Source organism: Balaenoptera physalus (assembly GCF_965194825.1).
Source record: "Balaenoptera physalus genome assembly, chromosome: 13".
Lineage (NCBI taxonomy): Eukaryota > Metazoa > Chordata > Mammalia > Artiodactyla > Balaenopteridae > Balaenoptera > Balaenoptera physalus.
The window spans coordinates 31698962-31719909 of NC_138892.1; positions in this window are offsets into that span (position 1 = coordinate 31698962).

Consider the following 20948-nt stretch of genomic DNA (forward strand, 5'->3'; position numbering starts at 1 on the left):
TATAATGGAGAAAAGACAGTCTCTTCAATAAGTGGTGCTGGGAAAACTGGACAGCTACATGTAAAAGAATGAAATTAGAATACTCCCTAACACCATACACAAAAATAAACTCAAAATGGATTAGGGACCTAAATATAAGACTGGACACTATAAAACTCTTAGAGGAAAACATAGGAAGAACACCCTTTGACATAAATCACAGCAAGATCTTTTTTGATCCACCTCCTAGAGTAATGGAAATAAAAACAAAAATAAACAAATGGGACCTAATGAAACTTCAAAGCTTTTGCACAGCAAAGGAAACCATAAACAAGACGAAAAGACAACCCTCAGAATGGGAGAAAATATTTGCAAACGAATCAACGGACAAAGGATTAATTTCCAAAATATATAAACAACTCATTCAGCTCAATATTAAAGAAACAAACACCCCAATCCAAAAATGGGCAGAAGACCTAAATAGACATTTCTCCAAAGAAGACATATAGACGGCCACGGAGCACATGAAAAGATGCTGAACATCACTAATTATTAGAGAAATGCAAATCAAAACTACAGTGAGGTATCACCTCACACCAGTTAGAATGGGCATCATCAGAAAATCTACAAACAACAAATGCTGGAGAGGGTGTGGAGAAAAGGGAACCCTCTTGCACTGTTGGTGGGAATGTAAATTGATACAACCACTATGGAGAACAATATGGAGGTTCCTTAAAAAACTAAAAATACGATTACCATATGACCCAGCAATCCCACTACTGGGCATATACCCAGAGCAAACGATAATTCAAAAAGACACATGCACCCCAATGTTCATTGCAGCACTATTTACAATAGCCAGGTCATGGAAGCAACCTAAATGCCCATCAACAGACGAATGGATAAAGAAGTTGTTGTACATATATACAATGGAATATTACTCAGCCATAAAAAGGAACGAAATTGAGTCATTTGTTGAGAAGTGGATGGATCTAGAGACTGTCATACAGAGTGAAGTAAGTCAGAAAGAGAAAAACAAATATCGTATATTAATGCATGTATGTGGAACCTAGAAAAATGGTACAGATGAGCCGGTTTGCAGGGCAGAAGTTGAGACACAGATGTAGAGAATGGACATATGGACACCAAGGGGGGAAAACTGCGGTGGGGTGGGGATGGTGGTGTGCTGAATTGGGCGATTGGGATTGACATGTATACACTGATGTGTATAAAATTGATGCCTAATAAGAACCTGCAGTATAAACAAACAAACAAACAAAACAACTAATACTAAAGTTTCATTGGGTTATTTTTATGGAAATATGTTAATATAAATGTTTCAGACATTACATGAAATTTCTAAAAATCTTATATTTGTATTTGTATGGAAATATGTTAATATAAATGTTTCAGACATTACATGAAATTTCTAAAAATCTTATATGTTCTGGTATAATGGTATAAGTAATAATCCTAGTTATTACTTTAAAATGTATATCTCAGAAATAACTAATGTTCTTGTCAACTGCATTATTATGAACTTTCATCAAATCTTTAACAGTGGTCATTTTTAAGTCTTTTGTCATTTACAGACAGTTCTGGGTGTACTCTGATGCTTTTGCAAATATGTTCCTATAAAAGGCTTTCATCTTCAAGAAATTCATGGAAAAAAAAAAAAAAAAAAGAAGCTCTACTTATATTGGAAGTGGTGTTTCATTGATGAAATTAGCTTTTCAGTTAACAAGAGGATGTTTATAAATGTTTTCATTATTAAAAATTAGTTTTATTTAAGTTATGTGAGATGCTTCTCATACACAGGATGGTAAAAATATGTAATTTTGTACCTAGTGCATGGAAGCTATTCAATAATTGTTGAATGTGTTTGTTTGTTCGTTTTTTTCTCATTCCTTTGAAGCCACTATTTCTCTAAAATTCCTAATTTGTATATAATTTCCAAAACTATTCTTTAACTGTTCTCTTACTCTGGTATTTCTACTTTGTCATTTGCTTTCTCTTTAAGGCGCTTAAAAATTTTGCTCAGAGCCTGGAACAAGAATATTTAATGGCAGACCTATCTTTATAAATCACCAGAATTAACAAAAGGTTTTAAAATATGTATAATGTTATGTCCTCCCAGGGGCTTGTTATTAAACACTTAAAATATTGAAGGAATATTTTATGTCAATTATGGGAGGAAAAACTTAGAAAAAGATTTAAAATAGTGAAGTAGGAGAGCAGAAAGAAGAAAAGAAAAAAGTGGTCTGAGGAGAAGATTAGACTGAAGGGCTTCATGCATGCACATGCCAAATATAAACTATTTCTGTCGATGGTCATTTTTGCTACTGGGCCACAGAAATGGACCACATTGTTCCCTGGTGATCTTTAGCAACAGTAAGGAAGATGGTTTGCTGATATTTAACCACACTAAAATATTGCCCCAGGAGAGCATGTTTTTGAAATTTGTAAGAGCTCCCATCACACTGTGGTTTGTGATTTGAACAAAATGCCCTAGAATGAGCTCTGAAACAGCCCAAATATTGTAGCCTGACTCATGTTCTCGTCTAAATTGCTCACAGTAAAAGACAAGCAAAGTACCCCAAATACCACAGAGTAGGCCCTTCAGATAACACTATTTTACTGGTGGAAAATATAAACACTTTTTTGCCCAAATTTCCATTGTGATCAAGGAAAATTTGCTGAAGAAGCAGTACTAATCTACAGAGAATTGTGAAACTTATGAGAGGTTCAAGTTACCCACGATTTGCCTTTGAGCCAAAACAAATGCAATATTTAGAAGCTTTCCCATAGGTATCTAAGGGAAAAGGGGAATTTTCACTGTGACACAAATACTGTTTTTAGGAAAGGGATATTGTGATACTGATAAGAGAAAGCATGTTCTTAATCTGTGTCTCTAGCTTACTTACATGAGATGAGCAAATTAATGTGTTGTGGTTTTTTTAACTTAAAATAACTCCCTTCACCCCATACCAATTGTCTGCAGGTTTTCTAATTAGGTAAAGTGAAGTAAAGCAGTAACAGCCAGACTCTCTGCCCAAGTCTTTTCAGTGGATCTGTTAACAAGAATGTCTCTGCAACAGCTTGTTCAAAGACTCTTGTTAAAATTTTAGGCCATAAAAGTAAATCTACTGAAAGTATATAGGCATTCTCTGTACCCATAGAAACCTGTCTGCTTCTTTCTGAAATAATCTGCTGCTGCTGTCCTACAGGAATGGTCTAAGGATGTATGTATGCAAAGTCACAGATTAATTCACAAAAGAAAAGGCACAGTTTTGTTTGTTGACATTGTTGACATTGGACAAGCTTTATAGGTTCAGATTAACACTCATTGACAAACCCAAAGGCAAATAAAAAGCAAATGCTCTTTTGTAATATAGACTTTCAGGAAGAAGACTTAGTATAAATACCTAGGGACAATTTTAAAATTTACAAGATACTATATTTCACATACGTATATGCTTTATAACACAGCAAATATTATGGGTAGTTCTCATAATACTCTTACTGGAGGTAGTTGGTGAGATGGTCACATTCCTGAACAGAAAGGCAGCCTGTGTCCATGTGGAGTCTTTTTCAAAATTCTATGACTCTGGTCCCTTTGGGAAGCAGTATGAAGTAGTAGTTAAGAGCACAGACTCTGAAGTCATACTGTTTTCTTATCCCAGGTCTATCACCTGCTCACTGTCTGGTACTGATCAAGTTAGTCTCTCTGTGCCTCCATCTTTGCATCTATACAATAAGTTACAATAATATCTAACTCTTAGAGTTGTTTTGGAATTAGATGAGATCCATCTCTTTATTTTATTTTTTTAAATTAATTAATTTATTTTTGGCTGCATTGGGTCTTCAGTTGCTGCACGCGGGCTTTCTCTAGTTGCGGCGAGTGGGGGCTACGCTTTTTTGCAGTGCGTGGGCTTCTCATTGCGGTGGCTTCTCTTTGTTGTGGAGCACGGGCTCTAGGCACACGGGCTTCAGTAGTTGTGGCACATGGGCTTCGGTAGTTGTGGCACACGGGCTTAGTTGCTCCGTGACATGTGGGATCTTCCCGGACCAGGGCTCAAACTCGTGTCCCCTGCATTGGCAGGAGGATTCTTAACCACTGCACCACCAGGGAAGTCTGATCCATCTTTTTAGAAACTTCTTAATAGAATTTTTTTTTTTACAACAGATTTAGGTTCACAGCAAGATTGAGAGGAGGAAGGTACAGAGATTCCCCGTATAGCCCCTGACCCTACATGTGCTTGGCCTCTCCCACTGTCAACATCCCCCACCAGAGTGGTACACTTGCTACAACTGATGAACCTACATTGACACATCATAATCACCATAATTCACATTGGGATTCATTCTTGGTGTTGTACATTCTATAGGTTTTGACCCATGTGACATGTATAATGACATATATCCACCATTACAATATCATACAGACTAGTTTCACAGCCCTAAAAAACATCTTGCTTCATCTAGTCAACCCCACTCCCCTCAAACTCATGGCAACCACTGATCTTTTTACTGTCTCCATAGTTTTGCCTTTTCCGGAATGTCATACAGTTGGAATCCTATAGCCTTTTTAGATTGACTTACTTTACTTAGTAATATGCATTTAAGCTTCATGTCTTTTAATGTCTTGATAGCTCATTTCTTTTTTTTCAGCTCTACTGAGGTATAATTGACAAAATTATAATATATTTAAAGTGTACAATGTGATGATTTGATATATGTACACATTGTAAAAGGCTTCCCACAGTCGAGTTAACACATCCGTCATCTAACATAGTTACCTTTTTTTTTTTTTTTTGGTGAAAACACTTAAGTTCTACTCTTAGCAAATTCCAATTACATAATACATTGCTGTGAATGATAGTCACCATGTTACACATTAGATCCTTATTCATCTTATAACTGAATGTTTGTACCATTCTACATTGTTTCTATGAGTTTGACTTTTTTTTAGAATCCACATATAAGTGATACCATGCAGTATTTGTCTTTCTCTGTCTGGCTTAAGTCACTTAGCATAATGCCCTCCAGGTTCACCCATGTAGTTGTAATGACAGGATTTCCTTCTTTCTCATGGCTGAATAATAGTCCACTGAATAGATACACCATATTTTCTTGATCCATTCATCTGTTAATAGACACATAAGTTGTTTCCATACTTTGGTTATTGTGAATAATGCTGCAGTGAACATGGGAGTATAGATATCTCTTTGAAACAATGCTTTTGTATTCTTTGGATATATACCTAGAAGTAGGATTACTGGATCACATGGTAGTTCTATTTTTAATTTCTTGAGGAAACTTCATACTATTTTCCATAGTGGCCGTACCAATTTACATCCCCACCAACAGTGTACAGGGTTCTCTTTTCCCTATATCGCATCAGCATTTGTTATCTCTTGACTTTTCGATAATATACATCCCAAAAGGTGTGAGGTGATATCTCATTGTGGTTTTCCTTTGTATTTCTCTGATGATTAATAATGTTAAGCACTTTTTCATATACCTGTTGGCCATTTGCATATCTTCTTTTTTTAAAATTTATCTTATTTTTTCATTGAGATATAATTGACATATAACATTATATTAGTTTTAGGTGTACAACATAATGATTCAATATTTGTATATATTACAAAATGATCACCACAGTAAGTCCAGTTAACAGCCATCACCACACACAGTAACAAAATTTTTTTTCTTGTGATGAGAACGTTTAAAATCTATTCTCTTAGCAGCATTCAAATATACAATACAGTATTGTTAACGACAGTCATCATGCTGTACATTACATCCCCAGGACTTATTTATAATAGGAAGTTTGTATCTTTTGACCACCTTCACCCATTTTGCTCACCCCTACCTCTGGCAACCACCAATCCATTCTCTGTATCTATGAATTCATTTGGGGAAGGGGGTAGATTCCATATATAAGTGAGATCAAATGGTATTTATCATTCTCTGACTTATTTCACTTAGCATAATGCCCTCCAGATTTATCTGTGTTGTCCCAAATGTCAAAATTTCCTTCTTTTTATGGCTGCATAATATTCCATTGTACATATATTTGCCACAACTTTTTATCCATTCATCCATCAGTGGAAACTTAGGTTTCTTTTATGTCTTGACAGTTGTAAATAATGCCACAATGAACCTGGGGATTCAAATATCTTTTCAAGTAGTGTTTTCATTTCCTTCAAATAAATACCCAGAAGTGGAATTGCTAGATCATATGGTAGTTCTATTTTTAATTTTTTGACGAACCTCCATACTGTTTTCCATAGTAGCTGCACCAATTTACACTCCCACCAACAGTGCAGGAAGGTTTCCTTTTCTTTACATCCTCACCAATACTTGTTATTTGTTGTGTTTTTGATAATAGCCATTCTAACAGTAGTGAGGTGATATCTCTGTGGTTTTGATGTGCATTTCCCTAATGATTAGTAATGTTGAGCACATTTTTATGTACTTTTGGCCATCTGTATGTCTTTTTTTGAAAAAGTGTCTATTCAGATCCTCTGCTCACCTTTTAGTCAGATTGTTTGATTTTTAAATTTTTTTTTTGTTATTGACTTGTTGAGTTCTTTATATATTAACCCCTTATGAGATACATGATTTGCAAATATTTTCTCCCTTTTGGTGCATTGTCTTTTTCATTTTGTTGATTATTTCCTTTGCTGTGCAGAAACCTTTTAGTCTGATGTAGTCCCACTTATTTATTTCTGCTTTTGTTGCCAAATCCAAAAAATCATTGCTGAGACCGATGTCAAGGGGCTTACCACCTATATTTTCTTCTAGGAGTTTTATGGTTTCAGGTCTTACATTCAAGTCTAATTTATTTTGAATTAATTTTTGTGTACAGTGCAAGATAGTGGCCCAGTTTCTTTCTTTTGCAAGTGGCTGTCCAGTTTCCCCAACCAACACCATTTATTGAAGAGACTGTTCTTTCCCCCATTATATATTCTTAGTTCCTTTGTCATAAATGAATTGACCATATACACATGCGATTATTTCTAGGCTCTCTAGTCTGTTCCACTGAGCTATGTGTCTGTTATATGCCATTACCATACTGTTTTAATTATTACAGCTTTGTAATGTAGGTTGAAGCCAGGAAGCGTGATGCCTCCAGCTTTGTTATTTTTTTTCAGAATTGCTTGGCTATTCAAGGTCTCTTGTGTTTCCATACACATTTTAGGATTGTTCTATTTTTGTGAAAAGTGCCATTAGAATTTTTATAGTTATTACATTGAATCTGTAGATTCCTTTTGGTAGTATGAGCATTGTAACAATATTAATTTTTCCAATCTATGAGTGTGAAATATCTTTCCATTTATTTGTGTCTTCTTAAATTTCTTTCATCAATGTCTTATAGTTTTCAGTGAACATGTTTCTCACCTTCTTGGTTAAATTTATTCCTAGGGTTTTTTTTTTTTTTGATGCAATTATAAATAAAATTGTTTTCTTAATTTCTCTTTCTGATAGTCCATTATTACTGTATAGAAATGCAACTAATTTTTGTATATAGAGTTTGTATTTTACAACTTTACTGAATTCATTTATTTGTTCTAACAGTTTTTTTGGTAGAGTCTTTAGAGTCTTCAGTCTATAATATCATGTCATCTACAAATAGTGACAGTTTTACTTTTTCCTTTCTGATTTAGATGCATTCTTTTTCTTTTTCTTCTAATTGCTTTGGCTAGGACTTCCAGTATTATGTTGAATAAAAGTGGAGAGAGTGAACATCCGTGTCTGTTTCTGATCTTAGAGAAAACGCTTTCAGCTTTTCACTGTTAAGTAGGATGTCACCTGTGGGCTTGTCACTTATTGACTTTATTATGTTGAAGTGTGTTCCCTCTATACTCACTTTGTTGAGAGTTTTTGCTGTTCCCTCTGGGCAGAGCCTGGGTATACAGCTGGAGGGATTGTTCTCACACCCATTTAACAAACTGCTTCTTCGTTTGCTATATTTTGAGATTTGTGAATGCAAGCTCCATTGGCTCTCAGAGCTAGGCAATTTGGGGGCCTGTCCCTCAGGTGTCAGTCATAAAAGTTGGGAGACTAGATGTGTAAACAACCTCTTTCTAGAGTGAACCTTGCAACCTGGTTCTATTGTTGGAGCAAGCCAAAGGGAGAAGGTGGAGGAAATGCCCACCACCTTTTTCAGGCTCTGGGGAAGATCCCAGTCAGCAAATACATGTGAGCTAATTAGGAGCTGACCCTCAACAGCAACTGGGAAAGTATACCATCAAATCCCTTCCAGGGTGAGTTGTGTGAAATAAAGAACCTGTTAAAACAAAGCTGGCTAAACAGTGCCATGTGACTATGACAGAGGTAATAGTAGCCAAAGAATAATCAAGTTCTGCATTTCTCACTGATTTTTCTAAAAGTTATATACTCATCTCTTATTAATGAAAAATCAACATTAATCCAATGTCAGAGTCTTTCTGTCCACATAATAACTATTAAATCATAGTATTAGGTTGGCCAAAAAGTTTGTTAGGGTTTTTCCATAAGATGTTATGAACAAACTTTTGGCCAACCCAATATCTGTAGCGAAATATTTCACAATACTAATACATTCACTTAACAGAATTATAAGAAATCAGAAATTCCAGTTTCTGCCATTTTCTTGTCAATCAAAGGAAACTGAGAACACCGATATTTGCCTATCTCATTAAACATGCACTAAAACATCTGACTATACAGAAAAGAGAATTGGGGTTGGATTCATTCTTTGTGTAAATATAGACCCAGAGACTTTTGGGGGAAGGATAGTTGCTTATTTTGCTTTGGAATAATAAAATGAAAAATGATACATTATATTCATAAATTGTTAACCAATCAGCAACACATGTATTCATATAAACATATCAACAATATATATATTCATATAGTGTCCTTATTCTAAAATACTTGCAATTGTTTAAATATCGTATTTTTTTCAAATGCTAATACCACAGGTAACACACACTTTAAAATATACTTATTGACTTCCCAAAGTTGTGGGACAGCAACAATAGTTTTAAAATCTTCCTTCAACTGAATTAATGAAATTTTGTTTCAAGGAACTACATTACTGCACCCTCAGCCAGCCTAGATTGTAGAGCTAGGCAGAGAGCACTCAGTGAATGAGATTGTATTTCCTTCCATCTCTGCTTGCAGACTGGCTGGCTTCAGACTGTGCACATAACTTTCTTGTAGAATTTTGGTAAAGGTGAAAGAAGTAATCAACACACCCTAGTGTAATAATGGGTGTCTCTCCCATTTCTCTTAATGGTACAGCCACGGTCAGTACATTGAACTATAGGAAACAACTGTATTAGTTTTTATCATCGAAACAAAGTTCATCATCTTTTTAGAATATAACATCTGAGTCCTCCCCATCCTCCACTTGATTACTAAATCAATGCCAAACATATGGCTTCTATTACATGCAACCCTCGATTTCAAGCTCAAAATTCCTTTGCACTCAATGTTCAGTTACAGATAACAGAAACTACTCTAGGTAGTTTAAGCTGAAAAGGATTTAGTACAGGAAATTAAGTGCCTGGAAATCAACTGAAGGGCTAAAAAGCAATCTTTATGCTGAATCTCTAGAAATGACTCCCAGAACACCCCCATAGAATTGTACCATCAAGCAAGTTTCTACCTTCACCATGACCAGAAGAATCAAGGAAGCATGTATACCATTCCATGCCTCTTCTGCCAGAATGTAGGGAAGGTGAGGCTGCCACCACATCCAGTTCCAGGACCACTCTCACTTAGACAAGATTCAAGCCAGTAAAGTGGGTATCAAGCACCCTGCCTCACAACACCTATGAAGCTAGGTACCATGAACAGGCCAGTAATTGCTGTTTCATAAAACCAAATGCCACAACTAAGCTCACTAGCAGAAACAGCATAAGTACCAGCATGGCTTCTCAATATACGAATGTGTCTGTTCAATGAAAGCTAAGGCCATTTGGAACCTGAGTTGTAAAGGAGTCTGAGAAAAGTAGTCTGTAACTTTTCAACATTTGTCATTCAGCCAAGCATGTTCCAAGACACCTGAAATGGACTGAAGTGAGTCAATGTGTAATATATGCCATAGGACCTAAAAGCCCATTAGTGAGAGAGGAGCTAAATGAACGGTGGAACATTTATGCTAAAAAAATATTAACGTTCTATTAAAAAGAATATATACAATGAAATGGAAAACTTATAGTACATATGTTAGGTATAAAGTCAAGTGTCATAAAAACTATGTACACATATATTTAAGTATATATGTATAATTAAATATATGGGGATATATAATTATATTATTTAAAGGTACAATTGAATAAATTTAAATGTGTAGAAGACAGAAGTTTGCATAACAAACTATTTACAGTGTTGCCTTTGGAAAAGATGGTAGAAAAGAGAAAGAAGTAGCCGAAGTGACAAATGTACAGTTTTCTATCAATATTTCTCTATTGTTTTAATATAGATAGAAGATAATAGTTATTTAAATATAATTTTACAAAGTTAGAAAATTATATATATATACTGACATAAAGAGATATCTATATTATATTGCTAAACTAAGACAAGTACATTGCAAATTATTATATTCAATATGATCTCATTTGGGGAAAAAGTATATTTTTAGTTATATATATGTATATACACACATTATTGTATACACATATATAATATACATATGTGTATACATATACATATTTTATATATTCACACATATGCGATGTACATATATACCTATATAAATACACATTTACATATATTTATTACATATATACACATATTTATACATACATAAATGCTTGTATATACACTGAAAAAAATATGGATGTATATACATCACTTAGTGTATACCCTTGGGAATTGGGTTGTATTGAATGAAAATAACTTTCATATATTCCTATCTACACTTTCAAATTATTTGACTTTCTAAAATGTAATTTTTTTAGATTAAGGACTATTATTTTCATAAAATAATAGAAGTCTGTGATTTAAAAAATTAAAGCAATGCAGAAAGAAACAAAAAGGAAAGTAAAAATTAGTTTCAAAATCCACTCCAATAAATAACTAATGAGAACATACTGTATAGCACAGAGAACTCTACTCAATGCTCTGAGACCTAAATGGGAAGGAAATCCAAAAAAAAGGGGATATATGTATACGCATAACTGATTCACTTTGCTGTACAGTAGAAACTAACACAATGTTGTAAAGCAACTATACTCCAATAAAAATTTTTAAAAATAATAATAAAGCTTTCTCAAGTTACAAAAAAAATCCACTCCAACTCCTACTCCCCAGAAATAAATGTCAAAATTTGGTGGATAACATTTAAAATACCATGATATGTGCCTTTGTCCATATATGATAACTATATAGATGGATAAGTAGATAGAAAAAAATGGAATCTATTTCTGCTAATGTTAGAATAATGTACTAAATTTAATTTTACTCAATTTAGAAATGAAAATTAAGAATTAAGGTAAAAACCAAAGTAATTGTTATACTTCTTAGGTAAGTATATTCACAAGCATTATCCCTCTCAGAATAAGACAATATTTTATTGGAGGTTCTTGCCATAAGGATACTAAAAAGTAATGACTGGTTTAAGAAGTGGAAAAGAGGAAACTAAAGTCATTATTTCTAATGTTTGATATAGTTATCCACATAGGGAAACCCATAGACTCCCATCCAAGTATCTAGAAATAATCAAGAGTTCAGTAAATTAGCTGGATGTAATATCAACATATAAAAGTCAATTAATTGGACATCTGCTTCTGACCATAATGGAGAAATATGGGCCATACATAATCTTTTGACATAAATAATTAGAAAACTGGACAAATGGAGAAACAATTATTTTTAGACATTGAACAACAGACAGCACTGTGGTCCAGGAGAGAAAGGAAGCAAATGAGGTAAGTCCAATAATCACCCTGGCTTTCTGCCTGGTGGCAATATCCATACCACGGGTACAGGAAAGGAGAATCCAAATAAAGCCTGGTACTCTCACTTAGTTTAGCAGATGGAGAAGGAATTCAGGAAAGCTGAGACAGCTGGAAATTGTGGGATAGAATTTTATAGACAAAGGAGCTATTAAGGAAAAGAACTTCAGAAACTGGCATTGAGGTCCCTTGAGTCTTTGCCATATATTAGTGTCTGCACGTGTGAGGTAAAATTCAATGAAGTCAGGCAAAGAGTTGTGAGATGAACAATCCTCAGATCCTGCACAAGGCAGGAAGACATCTGAGTTCTGACGAGCCAGTGTAGAGATTCTTCAGTCATCATTGAGGCATTCAAGAGATCCCAAGAAGGGTCATATCTTGGTAAAGAAATTGAAGTATACCTGGAATGAAAACTACTCTAGACATGCCATAGAAATGCTTAAAAATAAAAATTAAATGGATCAAATTAATCTTCAAATAAGTTAACTGCCTACCAGAACAAAGCACAACACTCTTTAAAGCAAGATCAAATTACAGATACTCAACAATATAACTTCACAATGTCTAGTATACAATTTAAAAAATTACTGCATATGCAAAGAAGCAGGAAGTTATAGCACATAGGAGAAAAATCAGTCAATAGAAACAGACTAAAAAATGACAGGGAGGATAGATTAGCAAACAAGGACATTACAATAGCTATAATAAATATGCTCAATATGTTCAGAGATTTAAAAACAAAACAGGAATCATGAAGACAGAAATAGAAGCTACAGAAATATACCAAGTGGAATGACTAGAGATAAAAAGAAATGTGAAATGAACAATTCACGGATGGGATAAAGAGCAAATTAGACTGTGCAGACATAGCAATAGAATCAATCCAACTTGAAACACAGAGAGAGAAAAAAAAGACTGAATACTAATGGATAGAACTTCAGTGACTTGTGGGACAAGAGGAAGCAGTCTAACATATCTGTATTTGGAGTCTCAGAAGGAAAAGCAATACGTGAATTAAGCAAGATCACAAGATGTAAGGTAAAGACAAAGTCAATTTCACTTCTCTATACCAGCAATAAATAGTTGGATGTTTAAGTTTAAAAACATTATTTACAATAGAATAAAAAATGTAAAGTATTTCAAAATACATTTAGCAAAAGATATGCACGTCCTGTACACTGAAAATTACAAAATATTGCTAAAAGAACTTAAGAGACCTAAATAAACGGAGAGATATGCCATATTCATGGACTGGAAGATTTAAGATATTGTTAAGATGTCAATTCTCCAACTGGTCTACAGATTCAACTTCATTTACATCAACCTATAGGAAAGACAAATTTTATTTAAAATGAAGAAACTGACCAGTGGTAACCAGGAGCAAATAGAATGACTGACTGTTAAAGGGCACAGGTTATACGGGTGTGTGCGTTTATCAAGACTTAACAGAACTGAACATTTGAAATGGATGCATTTTCTTATATATAAATAATACCTTAATAAAGATGATTTAAAAATAAGTCAATTGCATTTCAATACTCTAGCAAAAATTGGAAACCTTGAAAAAATAACCCATTTATAATAGCAACTAAAACTAAACATTATCTAGGAAGAAATCTTCCAAAAGTCTACAACACCTCTGTGTGTGTACATATGTGTGTGTGTGTGCATGTGTGTATTTTCCTATAGTCAATCAACCTATGCTTGATTGTATTTTCAGTTATGAGTAATCTGTTTTTTATGGCCTCTGTATTAGAAAGGGCTTTTATTTCTGTAATGGATTTTTTCCCTTCAATTTCTTTTTCATGATTTACAAGCTTCCTTTTCAAATATTCTCATTATCTTATCACATTTTGGCTACTTTATTCTTTGAGATTCTTTTTATTCCGGTTACTGTGTTATTTTAATGTCTTTGATATTATGAAGAACAATGTATCTGAACTATTTTTGTCTCTATTTCTTTGGGTAAGTCTTTATATGATGTAGATCTTTCATTTGCTTTTAGCTTATGTACACTTGCTGCATTTATATATAGTATTTATGTTTAGGTTCTGTGTTTTGTTTTGTTTTTGATAATTACTCATTTTATATTTTATAAATATATACTTTAGAGTAATATATTTTATAAATACATGCTTTATTTTCTTTTTTAAAAAATTTTTATATTGTGTATAGTTAATTAACAATGTTGTTTTAGTTTCAGGTGTACAGCAAAGTGATCAGTATACCTGTATCTATTCTTTCTCAAATTCTTTTCCCTTTTAGGTTACTACAGAATATTGAGCAGAGTTCCCTGTGCTACACAGTAGGTCCTTGTTGGTTATCTATTTTAAATATAGCAGTATATACATGTCAGTCCCAAACTCCCAGTCTATCCTTTCCATCCACCCTTCCCCGCCTGGTAACCATAAGTTTGTTACCTATGTCTATGAGTCAGCTTCTGTTTTAAATAGGGTGGGTGACACAGGGAAAATAAACAGGGTAGTTAACAGTTTTGTTTCTGATTTATTGTTTTGAAACCATCTCACCAAATGTTTTATTTCCTTTGCCCTGATAGTTCATTTTTCCTTAGTGTCTGATGTTTAATATATTTAAATAGCTTAAAACAAAGCCTTAAGTCACAGGATTTTGATGCTGAAGTATAGCAATTACTGCCTCACCTCCATAATTTATCCCACTTCTCCTCAGGAAGTTTCCCATGTCTAGGTTTATAATTCATAGGAAATGTAAATGAGGAGTAAAGATAATTTCTTTTTTAGCGCTACTTTCTCTGCCTTTATGCTGTGTCCAACCAAGTTTACATAATGATACGCCTTCTGTTATGATCTAGCTGCACCTCAAAATCTTGCCACTTTAATCAAGATATTTGGATAGGACTGACACTTTTAGGGAAACTGTTTCCCTCCTCAAATTTTGAAAATTTATAAGTCAGCCCTTAATTTTGTCCAGTTTAGTCCAATTTCAAAGTAGTTGGCCAGAGTATTCTATACATTTTTGTATGTAGCTAAATACTAAAATGTATAAATCAATGCCTCCTTCATCAATGACAATGGTTTTGGTGGGTTCTGGGGAAGGGAACTAGAATAAAAATGTCTCTGCAATTTTCATATGCTAATTTAAAAAATTAACCAACTTCATAAAAAACAAAAAGTTATACCAAAAATGAATTTACACATTACATATACAGGTAGGGAGCCGTAACCCCAAAATAGATTAGTTCCGTTTAGTTATATCTACCCCTAGACTATATTGCTTAGATATAAAGTGCTTATTAACACCCACTTTAATCAAAACTTTCCACAAAAAGATATACCTTAATAATTGGCAAGAACAGTAACCAAGAAGTGATCTCCAGAAAGTAGCTCTGACAGAGACCCAATTGTTTACACGACACTCAAAATGAGGGGCGAATAAATGTTAAAAGCCTCCATTTTTATTTTAATTAACAGACCAGCTCTGCTTGTATCACTTTTATTTCTTCTTATATTGTTAGCTTCTGTGATCCTTGAAGAAAATTCTTTTTATCAGCATGTGCCACAATAAGTGAATATACCCTTAAAATGATGATATATAGCTCATTTTTTAAAAGAAGCTGACCAAATAATTAGATTGTTATTTCCAAATCTAGTTAATTCATACGAATCCAACATAAATCATTTTTATAAAAAACAAAAGTGATGTTACCATCTCTGGCATCTATTTTTCCCTGTAGGTCCTTCTGCTTGCCATTGTAGGCATTCAGGGACCCAGGGTGAAAGAGTAGCCAACATCTGAAATGTAATTGGAAAAAAAGAGTTCTGGAGTATCCAAAATTAGCTATTAAATGCTTGGTCTAGAAATTACACACATCACTTTTGCCCAAAAATCACTGGTCAGAATAAATGTGTGACTAGAATAAACTAGTCACACAGTCCCATCTAACCATAAGAGGGTCAAGAGTTTAAGTATACCATTGCCCAGAACTTTGAGAACTAACCTTAATGACTACAGTGTAAATCTCCCAGAAAAAAAAATTAATGTATGGTTATGCAAATATGGGATAATCAGCAAAAACAACACATTACCTAAACTTCCTGAGGAGACTGATTACTATCCCACTGAGCCAATATTATATAAAATAGGAAATAGTAACATAGGACAGTTAGATGAGTAAGTAAAGTTATAGGCTTCCTATGAGGGCAGTTCAAGGACCTAACAATCATTTCTTGTTGTGTTATATATTTTACGTAAAAAAAATCCGTTGGCAGAGACAAACATTGCATATTGAAACATATTGCCAAAGTTATGATCAAGGTTAAAGAAGTAAGGATAGGGACTCTTAATTCCCTGTTATTTTTGCTGACACTCATTCTGGAAGAAATTTTCCATATTGAAGCTAATGAAGATTTATTTTTATTATTACTGTAAAGTTTTACAGCTTTTCATCTTGGGCCAGTCAATTTCTGCTGAACAAATGTCTTTCATAAGTGAAACTTGCTTATCTTCTGGAGAGCTTCTAAGACATCACATTAAGTTTTTTAAAAGTATGTTCGCTGTATCATACTGCTTTTTAAAATCAACTAATTCATTTGAAGTTCCTGTTAATAAATAGTTGTATACAGAAAAAGCAGAGGTCTTGTGACTTTGATCATCAGAAACAGTTCATTTTCTGGGTGTTAACTTGTTTCTTAACTTGTTTCTTTTTATTACGTCATGAATTGGAATTCTCCAGATAGCAAGCTGCTGTCTGTGTTATTGTTCCTTATGGATAGTAAATGTGAAACTTTATTGTATTGAGATCCTCAGTCTTTTTCAAAGTTAATACTTCCAGGTAGCTGAAACGTGAGATGCTGATGGCAAATCAGCAACCTGTTATTCATGAGTGTGTCTGAGGGTGTCCTTTAGATTATGAAAATAAAGTGTCCTGCTGCGTAAATTAGAATTTTGATAAAATTATCTATAGATTTGTAACCCCAAACCCCAAAGAACTGAGGAAACAGAACAGGGTTATTTAGATATACTGTAAATACTTAAAAATAAAAAGAACCATCAAATTTTTTTAAAAAGTTAATACTTTCAATTATAAAAACAAAAATCATGCCAAAAAAAGGGAAATATTTCTCAAAAGCCAAAAAAATTTTCTGATTCTTCAGAACAATTTCTCCAGTTTCCTTAGGAGATCTCCAAAATTGTAACATTTATGATATTCATGTAGATCCTAATAAAGCAGTGATGTTTTATGTGGACAATGTCAGAGCAAGGTTTTTTAGGCTGCTCTTTCAAAATTCTCTGCCACTCTCTCTGGAAAGACAAATAAGGAGAAACTTGAATGTCTTAATATCTTAGGCATATTCATTATCAGTTAGTGATTAGAAAGGACAAACGCCCCTTCTTTTGACATTATATATATTAAAGTTATATAAACAGCATTTATATTCCAGAATAAAACTCCTTTCAGGATCAATAATTATTGGACCACTGATATTTGCTATATGGCATAGTGAAAGTTTAATAAGATTTCAAGTTCTTCTAGCTACTATTTATATTATGTTTCTAAAATTTTCAGTCATGAGACTATAAAAACACATCTTTTTAAAAATATTTGTCTTAAAAATAGTGAAAATGCAAAATTAAGAACTTGAATGAGATTTCTAACGTCAGTCTATATTTGAAAGTCTGTGCCTATCCTAGTTCACGTATACACATAGAACCAACTTTCATTTACTCTGTTCTCTTGAAGATTGTTTCAAAATGAGCATGAACCAGGTTTCTTTACTCCAGTCCCTCAGTTATCCTCTGGTGTGCCTTTGGGAGCCTTACTAATGTTCATAGAATTTCCAGTGAAGAGTATTTGCAGGCATTGTGAACCTTGAACTTCCAGAAGTGTTAGAAAATACATCATCACTTTTGGGACTTGTTTAAAAGCAATCCAAATATGTAAAAAGATAGTCATCTTATTAGTAGAGTAGTGTAACGGTGAAAAGTTCATAAGAGCAAAGTCCATGATTATTTTATAAATTACTCTATGCATGATGTTACACATAGCAGGCACTAATAAATACTTGTTTATTAAATGAATGAAATGTCTAACTATAGCATAATAATTAAATAAATTACTGAATAATTCACTCAGCTCACCATCATAAACTCTTTAGGAAAACAGATTCATTAGGAAACAGATTCTCATACCATAATGGTGGAATATAAACTGATTCATTATTTTTAGGAGAGCAATTTGCCTTGTGTATCAAAAAATTTTAAAAATGGGCCTACTTGTTGCTCTGTCAACTTTATTTCTAGAAATTTATTCTAAGAAAATAATTACAATGTGTGTTATCACTTAGCTATAAAGAAGTGTATTGCAAAGTTATTCAAATTAGCCAAAATTTATGGAACTATGGCCATTATTTTTCTTTTCTTTCTTTTCCGTATTCTGTCATGTGTTTATATTTATTTACGAATCATTATACATTTAAAAATTATGTCATAGAAAAAGACACTACCACAACAATGCAATTTAACTACCCTATAGGCTTTAAAACCAAGAAGAAAACAACCAAAAAAATCATAAAATTCAATCATTATTAAAACAGTAAAACAAAAGTCCAACAACTCTTAAAGAGCATTAAATAATTATTAAATTATGCCATCGAAGACCTACAGACCTGTTTTGGAAAAATTTGCCCAACCCCTACCTTAGCCTCACTGCCATGCTACAAGTCAATTATTTTTCCTTCACCCTCAAGTAATTGTTTTTCTGTCTAGTTGTTTTATCAATTACTGATGTCGACGTATTGACCTCTTCAACAATTAATATTGAATTGTCTGTTGCTCTATCTAATTTTGTTAATTTGTGTTTCACATATTTTGTGGCTCTGTTATTAGCTGCACAAATTTATAATTTTTCCTGATAAATTGACCCATCTGTTATTATAAAATATACCTCTTAGTCTCTAGTAATATATCTTTTACCTTAAAATTTATTTTGCCTGATATTTGTATAGTTACTCCAGTTCTCAGTTAGTTTAACCTATTTGAACTTAATATCAGTCTCTTACTGGCAGCATATATTTTGATTCTGGTTTTTAAACCAGCCTGATAATCTATACTTTTTAATTTAAAGTGTTTAATTCATTTGCATTAAATGTAACTATTGACGTGATAGGACTTACACCTGCCATTGTACTGTTTGTTTTCTTACACATCATGTCTTTTTTGTTCTTCTGTTTCTCTGCTGTCTTCTTTTTTTGTTAAACATTTTTTTAGTGTACTATTTTATTACCTTTGTTGTTTTTTAAGCTACATTCTTTAAGTTATTTTCATAATGGTTATTCTGGGGAATTACAAAGTACATATTAATTTGAAACAATCTAGTTCAGATTAAGTCTAAGTTAACTCCAGTAATATTTTAAAAGTTTGCCTCAATCTAACTTCTCCTTCCCCTCCTTTGCGTTACTACTGTCACACAAATTACATTTTTTATATAAGCCCATTAGCAAAGTTTTATAATTATTATTTGATGCAGTTGTCTTTTAAATCAATAAGAGAAGAAAATAGTTAATATTTCCCTATGTATATACCTCTACTGATGCTTTTGTTTCTTTGTGTGGATTTGAGTTAACATCTAGTGTCCTTCCTTTTCAGACTAACAGGTTCCCTTTTTAATTTTCTATAGGGCAGTGTACTAGCAACAAATTCTCTCAGTTTTTGCTTATAGGAGAATGTCTTAATTTCACCTTCATTTTTGAAGGATATTTTTGTTGGATATAGAATTCTTGGTTGACAGTCTTTTCCTTTCAGGACTTTGAATATGTTATCCCACATTTTGGTCCTCATGGTTTTGATAAGAAATCAGCTATTAATCTTACTGAGGATCCCACGTATTTGTTGAGTCACTTTTTTCTCTTACTGCTTTCCAGATATTCTCTGTGTCACTGATAATTCAACAGTATGACTATGATGAGTATGCATGTGGATTTCTTTGAGGTTTTTTTATTTGGAGTTCATTGAGCTTGTTAGATGTGTAGATTAATGTTTTCCAACAATTTGGGAAGTTCTCAGATATTATTTCTTCAAAACCTTTTTACCCTTTTTCTCACTCCTTTCCTTCCGGGACTCCCATTATTTACATGTTGAAACACCCACAAGTCTCTGAGGCTCTGTTCATTTTTCTTCATTCATTTATCTTTCTGTTCTTCATACTGAATAATCTCTATTAATTTATCTTCTTTCACTGATTATTTCTTTAACTTCAAGTTCACTGGTTCATTCTTCTGTTAACTGAAATCTGTCACTAAGCCCTTCTAGTTAATTTTTATTTCAGTTATATTTTTAAACTCCATAATATCTATTTGCCTTTTTTCCTATAATTTCTGTCTCTATTGATTTTCTCTATTTGGTGAGATATAGTTGTCATACTTTTCTTTAATTCTTAAAACATGGTTTCCTGTAGTGCAACATTTAGGTTGCCTCAAGGACAATTTCTACTGACTACTTTTATTTTTCTGTGTATTGGCTAAGCTTTCCTGTTTATTTGCATGTCTTGTCATTTTTTTTTTGAAAACTGGGAAATTTAGATGATACAGTTGATTCTTTCTATTCATGGTAGTTATGCTCTATAAGGCCACTGCAAACACTGAATTAATGAATACTAAACTCTTACACATATATATCACACAGATTATAATCTTAAATCCTGAAAGCAACTCATCCTGGTAGACTATTTTATTTCACAAAAGAGGAAATGAGGTTTAGGAATGTTAATAACTTGCCTGAGGCTGCCCCACTACTGTCTTCATCCTTTGGTCACCTCTGACGAGAGCTAAAACAAGAAGGCAGATGGCCACCTTGTTTGACTTCACCTGCACTCAACATGCATGTTGAGTGACTACATTTTTGCTACTCTGTGCACTCACATTCATGTGAATGACTGTAAAAGCAAGCAACATGAATACTTATTTTGGTGTTACAAATAAATTTTAGTGAGTAGGTAAATTCACAAATATGGAATCTGAGAATAATAAGGATCAA